This window comes from Ranitomeya imitator, chromosome 5, assembly GCF_032444005.1.
Source record: "Ranitomeya imitator isolate aRanImi1 chromosome 5, aRanImi1.pri, whole genome shotgun sequence".
Taxonomy (NCBI): domain Eukaryota; kingdom Metazoa; phylum Chordata; class Amphibia; order Anura; family Dendrobatidae; genus Ranitomeya; species Ranitomeya imitator.
The window spans coordinates 80,161,519-80,177,794 of NC_091286.1; the positions used below are offsets into that span (position 1 = coordinate 80,161,519).

The window sequence follows — 16,276 nt, forward strand, 5'->3', positions numbered from 1 at the left end:
ACAGCCATGTAACCAGCTCATGTTTTGTCTCCTGGAAATTCATCATGGAAGGAGATGTGGATGATGTAATATCTTTTAGGGAGCAGCCGTGGATGTTATACAAAGTCTGCAAATAATGGAAGATCATATAGTAAGCCAGGGAAGTCTCATTCCGACTGCCTGTTTGCGGTTGTCTGGACATCTATTGTCTATCTGTTGTTTCCTTTCCCTCGACTGTCCGTGTCTCGTGTGTTCAATCTATATGCTGTACCGATGTCTGTTGCCCGAGTGCCCACCCCGACCTTGGGCTTGGAGGATCCACCTCAACTGGTGAGTCTAACACTGTAATCTTAATCTGCCATCCTCTCTAATGCTATAGTCTATACAACATTGTTTCTGTAGGATATATATTTCCTGACATACTGGACACTGACTATTGTATAAATGTTGTTCATATTGTTACTATACAACAGTGTTTGCCAAACTCCAGCCCTCACGGACCCCAACAGGTCATGTTTGCAGGATTTTGTTACTATTGCACAGGTGATGGAAGAATCAGGAGTTCTCTCACTTGTGCAGCACTATGGAAATCCTGAAAACATGATCTGTTGGGGTCCGTGAGGACTGGAGTTTGGGAAACACTGCTATACAATAAACATGTATACTTACATATGACAATGGAAGCAATACATTGCTTCTGATTGGTAGTCCAGCCCTGATTATGTATCTGCAGGTTTTGGTGGATTTTTCCAGATGTAGGTCTTGTTTCTGGAATGCAGGTCTCCCTGAGATTTAGATGTTTCTCCCTGAGGTGTGTGGTTCTCATCTTAAATGTTTTCTATGAGAAGTTTGCCTCCACATTTTTGGCAATATTCCTTCTCTTCACAGATCTTTGTGAAACGGCGGACTCTAAGGAGGCAGAAAGAACAGGGATTAGCAGACAAGAAAGGGCAGGAAAATCAGTTACTAGAGGTGATGTCCGAGTATCAGAATATTATTTGCATTAATGTAGTTTCTTTATAATTATATAAAAATAAAATATTTCCTTACCTGCGTCCACACCCTGCGCACACATAGTTGTACTTGTATTTGATGTTATAAGTGTGATAGACGCTCACAGGTGGTAACTCGGGGTGGACACATGTGGCCTGTTCGGTGTATGACACCCAGATTGGACAATGGCCAGCTAGTACGCCATTTAAATGCCAGCAGGCGGCATGGCACATTTCGTGCAGTAATATGTCTCTAACGCGCTCTAAAGACAGAAATTACACAATTACAAATTACACAAGTTATAAAGATACTTCACATCACAAGTGCCAACCTGCTGGGCCCTATTATCAGGAAAGCTTCAGAAACCTTTGCCCTGGAGCTTTGGAGATTTCCCCAACTAAAGGATCTGAAGGATCTCCATCACCCAGGCTGACTTTTCTGATTCATCGACCCAGTCGTTTCTAGTTACAAGCCTGGCAGTTACTATTTATGTGTATTTTATCCACTGCTCACCTTCGGACCCCCCACCATTAATGGGAAAAAGGAGCCATGGAAAATGTTTCAATTATCCTATCCAGATAAGAGCCTACAACCATGTATGTGTATCTGTGTTCCTGTGGTTAGCAAGCTAAGAAAGTTTCGCTAACTTCAGTCTGGCCCTAACAACGTGTTACTTCTATCAAAATGTCAATTTTTTGTTGCTATATGATGGTCATATCAGACTTACCTGCAGAGTCGCACACTTTCTCTGACAATTCAATTGTGGAGGATAGATATCCATCTTTAAAGTTGTTATGGCAGGTTCCAGCTGTTTTCCTCAGTCTCTTGCTCCACTTTATTTCAATATTTGACTCAGGAAGCTAAAGATGAGGAATGAAGAAATAAAATACTTTATATCAATAATTTAATGAAAAACAGGGGAAAATGCCGTCCCTTCTAGGACACTACAAAAGGGAGGTATAACTTGTGACTTCAGGTCCTAAAGACTCCCGAAGCCACGGGGTCCCGGGGTGAGAGCTACCTCCTCCGCACAAGTATCACTGTGCATTTACATGGGAGGAATAGTAAAGGTTATCGATGATTTATTACACAGACGTTTACATGAAGAGTTACAGATAGCAGAATATAGATGAGGATGTAGAACCCGGGAATTGTAATATTTTACCTCGTTCTCAAACACGGTGGTGTTGAAGAGCTTGAACAGCCGCGTAACCAGTTCATGCTTGGTGTTCTGGAAGTCCTGGACATAAGGAGATGCCGGAGATGTGATGTCCTCTATGAAGCAGCCCTGGATGGTACAAATAGGCCTGGAATATAGAAGATCATACATGAAGCCTTAGGTCATATCTCAGGACATACAGAACATTTACCTATTTTAAGGATTGAGTCACCCCAATGGTAGAAGGTCTGGGGCACATATACAGCAGGGGCAGCAGTGGAGATCAGCAGGGAGCTAAAACTCCAAAAAATGTCAATGCAAGAATCTAATATCATTGCTATGTGAGCGGAGCAGGAATGCCTCATTGGGTTCCATGAGTTCTACAGGGCAGAGAGGATTGGCATGGCATGGATTGGGGTGTAAAAGAAGGAGATGTGGGAGTGCTGGATTATGTGAACTGAGCTGATGGCTGAGGACGTCCAACAGTAGGGGGCACCACTTTTTAGCTTATAGTGTACCATAACTTTATGTAACTTACTGCTCCTCAGAGGTGGATCTCTCCAGGCATCTAGAAGATTTTGTATCTGGAAGGAAAATGGAGCAGTGAAAATCTTTTCATCTTTAGTCATTTTTACATTAAGGCATCTATATAATATTCTTATACAGTTTAGCTAAATTTGCCATCCTTGATTTAAAGGGAGTGAAAAGACAGCAGATATTCAGGGCCATTACTCCTTTTTACTCTAGAGTGCCATGACTGTGATCATTTTTTGGCTATCCGGACAAGGTGCACCTGTCTATTGTTAGATTATATTTAGGGGAAATATATGTAATCTTTATAGATTGTGATATAATCCATAGTTTTGGACACTGACCAGTGACAGGAGATGATGGTGTTATTATATATTCTCCATCGCTGTCAATATAAATCTGTGGAGACCTGCATTGCTCAGGGGCGTCATCAGCCTCGATGTCAGAAGTCCTGAGTCCTGTGAATAACATAGACCAGAACAGGAAATTGATCAATGGACTGTGTGAGATACCAGAAATCTAGGTTGTGTATAGAAAACACAGCTAATTAGTCCTTACTTTTGGGAGATGATGTCTCCTCCCCACTAAGATAATCATCGTCATCAGACACAACAATGACGTTGAAGTCACTGTGAAAACAAATATAGAAATAGGAATTAATGGCGAAAATTTGAATATTAAAGCTAAATAAAATTATGGATGAAATTATTGATATAAATGGATTAGACAAAATAATTCAGAGCCCAGGAACCATCAGGGTCTTATATGAAGACGCGATGAAGGACACTGATTTTCCCCAATAAAAATGTCTCCCAATGGGACCTGAGCTCAGAGATGGAGAAGATGAGATTCATCCTACCTGTAAATTTCATTGCTGCATGACGGATAAGATGTTATTACATCTGAGGAAGAGAAAAAAAAGATATGCTAGACGGTTAATATAGGTAACAGCAATAAGTGATAATTAAAGGGATCTTTCAGGACGTGAAGATTGGTGGCAATAATTAGGATAGGCTTATAATGATTGGTGTGGGTCTTATCAAAACAATGAAGGGACTGCAGTGCCCCTGGAAACATAATCATTGCCCCCTTCATTGTTTGTAACCCAGTCCCATTGTGTGCGCTTTAGTACCAGAATCGGATGCCCAAGAGATCAAGTCTGAGCTTACAATGAAGGATGTTTTCCAGGATCCGACCCCCGTTGATCAAACACTGACAGCTTTTACTAAGACTAGGCCATTCACATTTAAGTTACACATAAGACAATAAAAAAAATAAAAAAAAGAAAGTATAGAGGCAGCAAACCCTACAATCCCAGGCAAAGCTGTTCTTATAGTCCCATAATTGTGAGGGCACATATCAGCAGATTACATTGTATCGGGGGTCAGTACCTGGGTCTGCAGATGTTATCCCAGGATCAAAGCCAGCTTCCTGTTGGTCTGGAAGCCTTGGTCTTTTATTGGGATGGGACTAGAAATAGAGAAGAAATATAAGACCCCCAAATGTCACATAAATCATCAGAAACATCAGTAAAGGGTATGAAAATAACACAATTGCACATGGGGTAACCAATCCAGGGTGCAGGGGGCATGTTATTCTTATATTAATACTAATAATGCTAGTGACGGTCTAGTAATATGGATATAAGTGCCATGGAATAAATGGCGCTATAACAATAAATAATAATAATAATAATAATAATATAATCTCTTTTGTGATTTTCTGAGGCCAAAGCTTATTTACCCAATACCCAAACAGGAATATTACTCTCCATTATCAGTTAGTAAGGAGCCAACAATCAGCAATATTATGTAACACATAAATCATTGGACCATAAATGAGCTATATATAAGAATAATGCAGAGAAGTGACGGCTCACCTGATGGAAATCCTCATCGACACTGTTCTCTGAATCAGAATGAACAATTGTTCGCCTAAAACGCTTTTTATTCGCCATTTTATGAAACTCACAAAACCACAATCCACTTTCTCCAACGCCTTCAACAACCCTCAGCGGAAATAGGCGTTACACGGCATCTAGAACTGTGCGGTACTTGTGACATCACTGTAGTTAGGCCATCAGCTCTGGAGCATCGTCACTGTGACCTCAGCACATATACAATTATAGGCAGCTATATCGGTATAGACAGGAGGCTGCACTAATATCCCAGATAATATTCTAATCACATGGAGTAATAATGCTGGGGATATTATCAATGATGTCAGTTTGTAAAACATGCTGTTGTGTCTTGATGAAAATAGATTTCCCCCTTTTATTTTCCTCCCTTCTCTCCCCTTATTGTTTCCCATTGTATCATTGCTATTCTAATATCTTATAAGTTTCCATGTCTGTTTCCTAAATCTTTTTGTGCTGTTTAGTTGTTTCTCGAGCTTCATTACAAATTTACAGTTTAAAAAAAATAGTCCAGTTTTATCAAATAAGACCAATATTCCACTGGATGAAACAGAGGCTTACAGGACTGTGGGACAAGTATATTTGGCTAAACAAGGAACATCCTGCTCAGCCGTACCAAGCATCCTAGACCCCACTACAGCTGACATTTTCTGACCATAGGTTGTCTTTAAGAAGATTGTCAAATTGATCCATTTTGTGACAAGTCAATCAGAGGTCGGATGGGGGAGGGTGTCCTACTCAAAAGTTAACTTTAGGTTTCTAAATCATCTAGCTACACTCCTATATAGGTCCTTGCTGCATAAATAGACTTTATGAGTAATCTATTTTTATTAAAGGGGTATTCCTATCTCCAAGATCATATCCCAATATGCAGTAGGTGTAATATTAAAATATTGACAAATACATCCAATTAGAAATTTAGTATAGTTCTTCAGATTTGCTATGTCGCTTATCTCATGTAGGGCATGGCAGAAGCTTATGTATCCATGGTTATGACCACTCATATAATGACAGTTAGAAACACAGTTCTTAGTGGTTGAAACCATGGATGCCTAAGCTACTGCAATGCCCTACATTAGATAAGCGACATAGCAAATTTAAAGAACTGTACTAAATTAATCATTCCTAATGATCGTGCGAATAGATAAAGATCCTTAATAGTAGAGAACAGATCAAAAGAAGCAGCTGGTGAGAAAGACAAGCCCCTATCTAAGAGTGAGAGATCAGTTGACGAGAAACTATGCTATTACCTTGTTATCCTCCCTTTTATGTTCAGTTGACCTGAATTCATGACGTCAATCAATTTTCTTGCAATATATTTATCAAGAAATGCCCAGTTCCACCATAATTTGGTCCTTTTGATGACCATGTTCTGCAATGTTGAAGCTTGCTCCTCCCATCCATGATCGCTTGTCTGTGAAGTAGCTGTCCCCCAATTACCAAACACCTGGTCAGTTTGGGAAAGCCAAGCCTTTTCTTTGGCCTTAAAGTCCATGTTGCAGAGAGAATCTGTGCAAAACACAGGAAATGTTAAATATAAAGTACCCCACCAATAAAAAACACATGGTATCTGGTCGAAAAAGTCACTATTGAAATAACAATATAACGGACCTCATGTGAATTATTAGACATAAACGGACACATCAAAACTACCGCGTTACCAGTTACCAAAGGAAACAATGATGTACAAGTCCTAATAAAGATAAACAACAAAGAATCTTTATTATTACCCCATGTTCTAAATTATTATGCAAATTACATTTTTTCTGGGATTTTCCTAAATGTTCTGTGCAAATGGCAGTCAGTCTAATAAAAGTCATCACCCGTTAGAGTATACATCGAATTTATTGAAGAAACCTCCCAATAATAATAGTATAATCTCCAAAATGAATAAAAACTAAGAATGCACTGTTCCAAATTATTAGGCACTGTAGAATTTCTTAACATTTAATATGTTTTAAAGAACTGAAAACGCTCATTTGTGGAATTTGCAGCATTAGAAGGTCACATTCACTGGACAAAAAAGCTATTTAACTCCAAAACATCCTAACAGGCCAAGTTACATGTTAATATGGGAACCCTTCTTTGATATCACCTTCACAGCACAGTTCTTGCGTCCATTGAACTTGTGAGTTTTTGGAGAGTTTCTGCTTGTATTTCTTTGCATGAAGTCAGAATAGCCTCCCAGAGCTGCTGTTGTGATGTGACCTGCCTCCCACCTTCATAGATCTTTTGCTTGATGATACTCCAAAGGTTCTCTATAGGGTTGAGGTCAGGGGAAGATGGTGGCCACACCATGAGTTTATCTCATTTATGCCCATAGCAGCCAATGACTCAGAGGTATTCTTTGCAGCATGAGATGGTGCATTGTCATGCATGAAGATGGTTTTGCTCCTGAAGTCACGCTTCTGCTTTTTAGACCATGGAAGAAAGTTGTCAGTCAGAAACTCTATATACTTTGAAGAGGTCATTTCCACACCTTCAGGAACCTAAAAGGGCCCTACCAGCTGTTTCCCCATGATTCTGGCCCAAAACATGACTCCTCCACCTCCTTGCTGACGTCGCAGCCTTGTTGGGACATGGCCATCCACCAACCATCCACTTCTCCACCCATCTGGACCATCCAGGGTTGCTCGGCACTCATCAGTAAACAAGACTGTTTGGAAATTAGTCTTCATGTATGCCTGGGCCCACTACCACCGTTTCTGCTTATGAACATTGTCTACGGGTGGCCGAATAGTAGGTTTATGCACCATAGCAAGCCTTTGAAGGATCCTACACCTTGAGGTTCGAGGGACTCCTGAGGCACCAGCAGCTTCAAATATCTGTTTGCTGCTTTGTAATGGCTTTTTAGCAGCTGCTCTCTTAATCCAATGAACTTGTCTGGCAGAAACCTTCCTCATTATGCCTTTATCTGCATGAACTCTGTCTCTGCCACAAATTTCTTCACAGTATGATGATCACGCTTAAGTTTTCAGGAAATACCTAATGTTTTCATCCCTTGACCAAGGCATTGCACTATTTGATGCTTTTCGACAGCAGAGAGATCCTTTATCTTTCCCTTGTTACTTGAAAACTGTGGCCTGCTTAATAATGTGGAACATCATTTTAAGTAGTTTTCCTTTAATTAGAATCACCTGGAAAATGAATTATCACGTGTTTAAGATTGATTTCAGTGATCCATTGAGCCCTGAGCCTCAATACCATCCATGAGTTTATTTGAAAAACAAAACAATTAAATCTTGATGACACTTAAAAACAATTTGCATAATAATTTGGAACACAGTGTAGTAAATATAAAAATTGACACAGGTAGATAGTGGGACAGGGAATTGTATAAAATTACATATTAGTTGGGCATAATTGCTGTTACAAAAAGAGGCACCTCCCCCCCCCCCCCGCATGAGCATCCTAACCAGTAAGCAATATATCTGAGTGGGAGGTTCTCAATAATCAGAACCTCCCACTCCCGTCTCTAAGACTTTACACGTGCTGCGCCGATTGTTTGGAATGCACTACCTTGGTTAATACGATTAATCCCCAATCTACACAGTTTTAAGCGTGCCCTAAAATCTCATTTGTTCAGATTGGCCTACCGCCTCAACGCATTAACCTAACGTTCCCCTGTGTGACCCATTCAAAATAAAACCATAATCAGGTTCCTCGCATCATGTTCTCATACACTTAATACAGTTAATAGTGTGTCTGTATTGTTACATACTTAGGCAGTTAACTGGTTCATGCAGCTTTACATGAACACCTGAGCTTTACACTATAGCTGGTCCGAATAACTAAATTGTTCCCATCCACCTCTCTTGTCTCCCCTTTTCCTCATGGTTTGTAAGCTTGCGAGCAGGGCCCTCATTCCTCTTGGTATCCATTTTGAACTGTGATTTCTGTTATGCTGTAATGTCTATTGTCTGTACAAGTCCCCTCTATAATTTGTAAAGCGCTGCGGAATATGTTGGCGCTATATAAATAAAATTATTATTATTATTATCTGATAACATCAAATTATTAATCAATAAAGGCACCATAGATGCATGTATATTATGTTCCAATATTTGGGAACGCAAAATGCAGCCTACTGCTAAGCAGCAGGACCACACAGCATATTAATAAGTGGACCATAACACCAGACTCTTTTTAATGCTTAAGAAATCAATGGTAATTACCTAGATGTGTTGTGCAGAGTGCGCAGCTCCTGGTGAGGATCAAGAGTGGAGTGTGTGCCACCCCATTGCATGTTTCGGTCTTGCCTTCATCAGGGAACACACACAACCTGTCTCTTGTGCTGTATTTAAATGGCCAGCAGCAATTACCACCGGTCCGAGAGTGGTGTCACATGACCCAAAATGACGTCCCTCCCCGGACGGAAGTGACACACGCATTGCTATGCCAACCGCAACGCCACCCGGCGTCGGCGTCACATGGTGGGAGGCACGAAGTGCCAATCACCGCACTGAGATGCCGAAAACCGGGAGGGGCCACGGAAGCAGAGCAAACACGCACGTACAAGCAAGAGGCGCGCTGCCGTTGTGTGTATGAAACGATAGTCTCTAGAACAGCACTATATATATTCATCCTTAACCCAAAAGACAATTCATCACAACAATGGAAACAGATAAGTATCTCACAGTGACAGAATGTTATTGCAAACCATTACAATTACCATATGTTAATATACAGCACAAAAGATCATGGAAAAATTGATGCAATATAGATAAATAATATAACTAAAAGGAATAGAAAAAAGTATATATAATGTAGAGTAATATTGCAAATATCAATATGCAAATCCATTCATCGATCATCAAAGGGAAAGGAAATTCCTAGTTGGAGGTATTTGCTAATATTATTAATAATATATCTACGTATTGGGATAGAATCTTGGAGATGGGAAAAAATATTCAAATATTTTCATATTATACAGGTTTCGTTAAAGCAGAATATAAGGAAGAACACACAAGGTAGTAAGCCATATTTAGCCTCACAAATAACATATGAGATATAATGAGTAGAGATGGGCGGACCCCTGGATGTTTGGGTCCTGCAGGATCGGCCGAACAGTTAAAAAAAGTTTGTGTTTGGGTACCAGAACAGTACCCAGATTCGATCCAACATCCCATTCACTTGAATGGGGGTCCCGAACATCCAGTGTTTGCCACGATGTCATGTGCAAACACCGCTTCTGATCAGCGGTAAAATCATTACCTCCGGTCAGACAGCCGTGGTTCCCACACTGTCATTTGAGCTGTGTGATGGAAGGCAAAAATTTTACCTCCAATCACTAGCATCGGCTGATGGAACTACTGCTCCCATCAGCCTACCAATCAATGTCCTATCACGTTGATGAAACTTCTTACTAGCACTAAGACACACAAGAAACAGTGAGATAATTGTCACTACAAAGAAGCAATAACATCCATATTAAATCCCATATTTTTTTATTAACCCCTTTCTGACCTCGGACAGGATAGTACATCCGAGGTCAGATCCCCTGCTTTGATGCGGGCTCCGGCGGTGAGCCCGCATCAAAGCCGGGACATGTCAGCTGTTTTGAACAGTTGACATGTGCCCGTAATAGGCACGAGCAGAATCGCGATCTGCCCGTGCCTATTAACTAGTTAAATGCCGCTGTCAAACGCAGACAGCGGCATTTAACTACCGCTTCCGGCCTGGCGGCCAGAAATGACGTCATCGCCGACCCCCGTCACATGATCGGGGGTCGGCGATGCTTCAGAATTGTAACCATAGAGGTCCTTGAGACCTCTATGGTTACTGATCGCCGGCAGCTGTGAGCGCCACCCTGTGGTCGGCGCTCACAGCACACCTGATTTTCAGCTACATAGCAGTGAACAGCAGATTGCTGCTATGTAGCAGAGGCGATCGTGCTGTGCCTGCTTCTAGCCTCCCATGGAGGCTATTGAAGCATGGCAAAAGTAAAAAAAAAAGTTAAAAAAATGTGAAAAAAATATAAAAGTTTAAATCACCCCCCTTTCGCCCCAATCAAAATAAATCAATAAAAAAAAAATCAAATCTACGCATATTTGGAATCGCCGCGCTCAGAATCGCCCGATCTATCAACTAAAAAAAAGCATTAAACTAATTGCTAAACAGCGTAGCGAGAAAAAAATTCGAAACGCCAGAATTACTTTTTTTTGGGTTGCCGCGACATTGCATTAAAATGCAATAACGGGCGATCAAAAGAACGTATCTGCACCAAAATGCTATCATTAAAAACATCATCTCAGCCCGCAAAAAATAAGCTTTCAACCGACCCCAGATCATGAAAAATGGAGACGCTACGGGTATCGGAAAATGGCGCAATTATTTTTTTTTAAGCAAAGTTTGGAATTTTTTTTCACCACTTAGGTAAAAAATAACCTAGTCATGTTAGGTGTCTATGAACTCGTACTGACCTGGAGAATCATAATGGCATGTCAGTTTTAGCATTTAGTGAACCTAGCAAAAAAGCCAAACAAAAAACAAGTGTGGGATTGCACTTTTTTTGCAATTTCACCGCGCTTGGAATTTTTTTCCCGTTTTCTAGTACATGACATGCTAAAACTAATGATGTTGTTCAAAAGTACACCTCGTCCCGCAAAAAATAAGCCCTCACATGGCCAAATTGACAGAAAAATAAAAAAGTTATGGCTCTGGGAAGGAGAGGAGTGAAAAACGAACACGGAAAAATGAAAAATCCCAAGGTCATGAAGGGGTTAAAGATATAACAGAAACAATAAAAATAGCCACATATTCAACATCACACTATATAACCCCAAGGAGAGTAAACAGCCGGCAAATTTACATAATTTAATCAGAGATTATCTCTGTATATTCATATTCCTTCATAAAACACAGAGCAGTTGCATCGGGTATAATGCTAAATAAATCCCTCAGGTGCTAAATAGCATCCTAATAAATTAGTACTATACATAGCCAAAAAGAAACAAATGCTCTTGAAACTGTGCATTCAATCCCATGATAAGGTAGAAGACAAGTAATTCTAATCCGATAGAGAGGAGGAGGACAAGTAAATCAGGCAGGTTCCCAGATATAGCAAAAAATGTCCGCATACTTTACCTCAATAAAGACGGTGATGAAGAGAAAGGTGCTGATAGGTGACCCTCTGCGCCCCGACGCGCGTTTCGCCCACTAGCTTCTTCTGGGGGCGTCGGAGTCTCTCTCCTCAATACCCGGCACTGCCGCCGGCACTCGGGACCGGAGTATGCAGCTGAATGCTCCGGCCTGAACCGCTGGCGGCAGTACCGGTTATTGAGGCGAGAGACTCGTGCGAGTTTCTTGCATTGCAGTTGCAAGTGTGACCCTGGCCTTAGAGGCAAAATGGATGGTCACCCTGAATACCGTTACCCCTCAAGGCCTTAATGAGTTTGTTAGCTTCACCTGCTTCTTTTTTAGTTAACAACTTGCGCTATTTTAACTATAGGGTCCCATTATATTCATGCTTTTCTATGAGTGTGTCTTGCATATTTTTTACACTGTTTATTTAATTTCTCTAATATTCCATTGCATGCTTGATACTGCCCGATTTCTTGATGTGCATCCCCTTGAAGGTTATGTCTGGTCCTTCTGTCCGTACTCCTACCTCTGCAGTCTATCTACGGATCATCAGCAATAAAGACAAGCAAAACAATGCAAAACCTATTATATACTTATTGTTATTGTGAATATTGACTGCTTTTTTCTTATATTTATGCCCTTCTTTTTTTATTTTCATAAAAATCTGTGCATTATTTTTCTTTTATAGCAATTTAAAATATTGCCATATTGGGCATAGTACCAGTCTTGTACTAGGTAATTTGACAAGCCAGTGACCTAGGTGCTGTTTGCATCTTTCTGTTGGCCCAGAGGATATATTGGTTTTCTAGTCGGCCCACTTAGGCGTAATAACATGACTTACAAGCACCGGCGTCATAACCAGCGCTATACAAACCTTGTGCATTCTTGCAAATTTTTTCCCTCACTACATTGAGCCTCTGAAGCCGAGTGTATGCGTCCCGGCTTCAGAAAGGCGCACTTCATATGATCGGAAGAGCAAAAGACTTCCGATAATGTGTGGTGCGCCTCTCTGAAGCCGGGACGCATACACTCGGCTTCAGAGGCTCAATGTAGTGAGGGAAAAAAAGCTGCATGCATGCCCAAGGTTTGTATAGCGCTGGCGTCTTGTAGGTCATGTTATCACACACACACACAGGAGCATGATATCTTGCTAAGTGGGTCATTTTGTCTGGGGGAAACCAACGCCCCATCGACTAGTCAAATGGTTAATTTACATATGAATAACGGACTGTAGAAATACTTTTTCGAAAGATATGTTGATATATTTAATGTAATAATGGGACTGTTAGGCAGAGGATTTGGATATGTATACACATACTGCTGGTAGTTCTGGGGCACGGTGTAACAGAGAGGTTCTCTTCAACACTATATGCCATCAGTTGTTTGGCACTTCCAACTTGCGTAATGATGGCATTATAGAATGAAGAAGAACAAAGACCAGATGGGAAGAATCAGGCTTGGAGCTGTGAGGGCTGGGAAGAGGCAAGTATTAAAGTTTTGATCTTTTTTTCACCCTGCATTTTATCATATCCTATATGCTCTAAGGTCTGGAGAGTCCACATCTTAATAAGACATATTCGATTCACACTGAATATATTTGGTGGAAATTTAATTTCCAGCCCAATTTTGAGCAAACTGCTAATTTTGAATTTGGCCAGATCTGCTCAGAACATCACATGTAAAACTATAAAACAAATAGCGAGGATTCGAAAAAATATCTATTGTGATTAAAAGAATTGTCCAATTTAGAAAATCAATTTTTATAATACCCCATTAGCATTAATAGAAGGTAACCTCATGTTTAGGATCCTTATTAGTGATGAGAGAATAGCATTGTGCTCGGGTCTCCCTGAGCGCGCTCGGGTGGTCTCTGAGTATTTTGTAGTGCTTGGACATTTAGTTTTCGTTGCTTCAGCTGCATGATTTACGGCTGCTAGAATGGCTGAATACATGTGAGGAATGCCTGTTTGTTAGGGAATTCCCACATGTATTCAGGCTGTCCAGCAGCTGTAAATCATGCAGCCGAGGCGAGGAAAACTAAATCTCCGAGCACTACAAAATACTCAGAGACCACCCGAGCGTGCTCGGGGAGACCCGATCACAATGCTATTCGCTCATCACTAATCCTTATCCTTGTACTTGGACAACCCATTTTCAATTGCTATATTCCCCCTTCTAAAATAACAGCCGGTGCTCACCACCGGTGGCGGCGCCGTTCCAACAACATTGGTGCTGGGTCTTCCATGCTGTTATGTTAGGGCAGCATGGTGGCTCAGTGGTTAGCACTGCAGCCTTGCAGCACTGGGGTCCTGAATTCAAATCCCACCAAGGACAACATCTGCAAGGAGATTGTATATTCTCCCTGCGTTTGTGTAGGTTTCCTCCCACACTCCATTGTGAGCCCCAATGAGGACAGTTAACATGTCTGTAAAGTGCTGTGGAATTAATGGTGCTATTTCATCAAGTAAAATAAATAAATGTCATGTGAGTCATGTGGCCACTAATGGGCTACTTTACTCTTACTTCCTTTTGACGTGTCTGACTTCCATAGGGCGTTAGAGAGCAGCGGCAAGTCTTACTTCTTCCAAACAAAGTGAAACTGAAGAAAACTTTTTGACAGTGAGGGTGATCAATGATGTGGTGAGTTCTCCTTCGATAACGTCTTCAAACCGAGCCTGGACAGACACCTGTCTGAGATGGGATTCAAGCTTGAGGAGGCTAATTTGCATATTCCAGGTGCCTTCTGGGAAAGCGAAGAGTCTCCCTAAGCTAGAAGATCGTTGGGTACAGCCGGGACCAGCTGCTTGGAAAGAATCATCAAACCAGGGATTCAAGCTTGAGGAGGCTAATTTGCATATTCCAGGTGCCTTCTGGGAAAGCGAAGAGTCTCCCTAAGCTAGAAGATCGTTGGGTACAGCCGGGACCAGCTGCTTGGAAAGAATCACCAAACAATTTTTGCCTGTAGGACATTATTGCAAGAGAGCTTGGCTGAGTAGATTACACAAGAAGGAAAACACACAGCAAGTCAGCAGGATCTAGGAGCAACATGGCAGATGTGACAACCTACATGGTGAGCTGCAGCATGTGCTACATGTTCACAGACCGACCAGAAGAAGAATCTAATTTCACCTGTCAGAAGTGTAGACTAGTGGCCCTTTTAGAAGAAAAGGTGCGGGGTCTGGAAGAAAGAATAGCAACTTTGAAACTCATCAAAGAGAATGAAGACTTTCTAGACAGAACAGAAGCATCTCTACTGGTCACAGAAGGTGAAAAAAGTGTCAGAGAACCTCCAAAAGCAGATGAGTGGAAGCATGTGACCAAAAGAAGCAAGAAGACCATGGAGAAATCACCAACCACACAACTGAAGAACCGATATCAAATCTTTGTAGAGGATGAAGATGGCACACCTAAGGATGAAGCAATACCAGCAAGCAAAAAAGAAAAGGGCACACAGCAACAAGTGAAAGCAAAAAGTACAGCCAAGAAGCAACGAAGAGTGGTGGTGGTGGGAGACTCACTACTGAGAGGCACAGAAGCAGCCATCTGCAGACCGGACATAACTGCAAGAGAAGTATGCTGCCTTCCAGGTGCGATGATCAAGGATGTGACCGATAGGATACCAAAGCTCTTCAACTCCAAGGACGTCCACCCATTTCTTCTGATACATGTTGGCACCAATGACACGGCAAGGAAGGACCTACCGACAATCTGCAAAGACTTTGAAGAGTTGGGGAAGAAAGTAAAGGAACTGGATGCACAGGTAGTTTTTTCTTCTATCCTTCCAGTAGACGGGCATGGCACCAGGAGATGGAACAGGATCCTTGATGCAAACAACTGGCTAAGACGATGGTGCAGACAACAAGGATTCGGATTCCTGGACCACGGTGTGAATTACTTGTACGATGGACTCCTCGCCAGAGACGGACTACACCTCAACAAACCTGGGAAACACACATTCGCCAGAAGACTCGCTACACTCATCAGGAGGGCGTTAAACTAGAAGAAGAGGGGACGGGAAGAAAAACATTAGACTTGAACAAAGAAGATCCAGGAAAACATACTCAGAAGGGAGGTAAGAACATTTCTAAAACAATCCACAGCGAGGAGATTGGAACAAAACAAAATCCTCTAAACTGCATGCTTGCAAACGCCAGAAGCCTGACAAACAAGATGGAAGAACTAGAAGCAGAAATATCTACAGGTAACTTTGACATAGTGGGAATAACCGAGACATGGTTAGATGAAAGCTATGACTGGGCAGTTAACTTACAGGGTTACAGTCTGTTTAGAAAGGATCGTAAAAATCGGAGAGGAGGAGGGGTTTGTCTCTATGTAAAGTCTTGTCTAAAGTCCACTTTAAGGGAGGATATTAGCGAAGGAAATGAGGATGTCGAGTCCATATGGGTCGAAATTCATGGAGGGAAAAATGGTAACAAAATTCTCATTGGGGTCTGTTACAAACCCCCAAATATAACAGAAACCATGGAAAGTATACTTCTAAAGCAGATAGATGAAGCTGCAACCCATAATGAGGTCCTGGTTATGGGGGACTTTAACTACCCGGATATTAACTGGGAAACAGAAACCTGTGAAACCCATAAAGGCAACAGGTTTCT

General features: G+C 41.4%; 1 long non-coding RNA gene across 1 annotated transcript; it reads right to left on the minus strand.

The window, feature by feature from the left end:
- Nucleotides 1-2,250: 2,250 nt before the first annotated feature.
- LOC138680542 (uncharacterized) lies at nucleotides 2,251-3,091 on the minus strand. Its single transcript, XR_011321646.1, has 3 exons — nucleotides 3,007-3,091; nucleotides 2,670-2,715; nucleotides 2,251-2,279 (listed from the first exon to the last, which is right to left on the minus strand). It is a non-coding gene; the product is annotated as an uncharacterized lncRNA (long non-coding RNA).
- Nucleotides 3,092-16,276: the final 13,185 nt, after the last annotated feature.